This window comes from Choristoneura fumiferana, chromosome 17, assembly GCF_025370935.1.
Source record: "Choristoneura fumiferana chromosome 17, NRCan_CFum_1, whole genome shotgun sequence".
Lineage (NCBI taxonomy): Eukaryota > Metazoa > Arthropoda > Insecta > Lepidoptera > Tortricidae > Choristoneura > Choristoneura fumiferana.
Window position 1 is genome coordinate 4,774,301 of NC_133488.1, and position 2,005 is coordinate 4,776,305.

General features: G+C 33.4%; 1 protein-coding gene across 6 annotated transcripts in view; it reads right to left on the reverse strand.

The window, feature by feature from the left end:
- The window catches only part of LOC141436748 (protein yippee-like), a 186,313-nt gene that overhangs the window by 36,561 nt on the left and 147,747 nt on the right, over nt 1–2,005 (reverse strand). The window lies entirely within an intron of this gene.

Below are 2,005 nucleotides of genomic sequence, written 5' to 3' on the forward strand. Positions count from 1 at the left end.
AAACAACACAAATAACAACACTGTCTTTGTCCGCTCATGATTTATTACTCACCGTCAGTTTAATTTTTAATTAAAATAATTATTTGCAATGTACCGTCTTGTGACGCGCCTGTGACTGTTACAGAATTTTATTGCTATGTGCCATTGACATATATTTCTACGGTACTACATATATATCGATGCTATGTGCCATTTGTACGTTACCATTTTTTAGGATATTTTTTTATGCATTTTGTAATAATGCTAATTAATTATGATGTCTTTTTGTATTTATTCTGTTAAAATTTCTGAATGTGTGTTTTATGCGTATAACTATGCCTAATGAAGATTAGGTATATTGCTATTTCGGCTAAAAGAAATTCTGCCTAACGTAACAATATTATCACACATATGATTTTATGCGTTCCAACAGTGAACCGCTAAAGAGAGGCAAGAGGTTGTGCCTCTCATTCTCATATCTCTTGCCTCTTCCGTTTTACCTCTGTTTACTTAACCTGTTTGTTTAACCTATATTTGACCACGGGCTGCTAATTAGAAGGAATATATTATATGTTAGTGCCACTGTTCTCCCGCAGCTTCGCTTATGTAAACAATTAAATCTGGCATTTGAATCGAAATACCGGGCGGTTTCACTAAATCCAAACCCATAGAAATATGGAGATAAAAAGTACTTAGCTTATATTGTTATCCCAGACGTCCACCTACATAATAATATCAAATTTCATTCAAATCCGTCCAGCTGTGATAGCGTGAAGAAGTGACAAACACACATACACGAACGCACACATACGCATACAATTTCGCATTAGCATTAACTACGAGTAGCTGTTACCTTCGGTAGAATTCGTTTATCGCTATGCTGCGGAACTATGCAACTTCCGGGATAAAAACTATCCCATGTCCTCCCCGGACTCAAACTATCTGTATACTGAATTGCATCTAAATTGGTTAATCGGTTTAGACGTGAAGAGGTAATAAACAAACAGATTTAGAAACATTCGCATTAATAATTAGGGATATTAGTAGGATTTCAACGCACGCAAATGCCTCTCATATCGAAGAACGGGTACGTATTATAATGTATAAATTTAAAATACATATCGGTTGAAATACATACAGTTGAAATACCGAAAATTGAAAAATATAATGGTTAAAATAAATATTAATCAAAATTCATAAAGCACGTTTTTCATACTGGTCGAAATACATACAATTAAAATGACTAAGTTCACAATGTATATGTTCAGAATATATACAATCAGAATAAATAATAGTTGAAAGAAATAACAATTAAAATTCCTATAGTACGTTTTTCATAATGGTCAAAATACATACTATATAATGCCTAGGTTCATCATCATCTCCAGTCTATTCACGTTGTATTTACATGTTTAATTCTGAAAAATTAAGGATTGTAAGACAAGTCGACGGAGCTCCGCTTCGCGGAGCTCCTATTCAGGGTAGTTAAGGCGCTTCGCGCCTGGACAAAACTCTAACCTAACCTAACCTATAAGATACCGACTGATCGGAATCGGTATTGTCTAACAAGACCTTGCATTTTAAACTAAAGTCTGATCATTAATTGAATAGAAACTTTAGGTGCGACGACGAGCGTAGCGAGGAGGAGCGTGTTAGGTTCAACTATGACCAAAGCCAGAATTGTAATATATGCATTTTTCTTTATGAAAATTCAGTGTCTAGTATGTATTTCAACCATTATAGAAAACATACTGTATAAATTTTGAACGTAACTATAAGTATACATTATGCATTTTGTGCCATATGACTAAGAACCATTATGCGTTGTAAGCATTATATATTTTGACCACTATGCATTTCAAGCTTATGCGTTTAGAACTTATGTCAAATAACTTTGTATATTTTGATGCATTATATTTTATAATTTTCGGTATTTCAACTGTATGTATTTCAACCGATATGTATTTTAAATTTATACATTATAATACGTACCCTCGAAGAACACACGACGTCATTAAGCCAATAA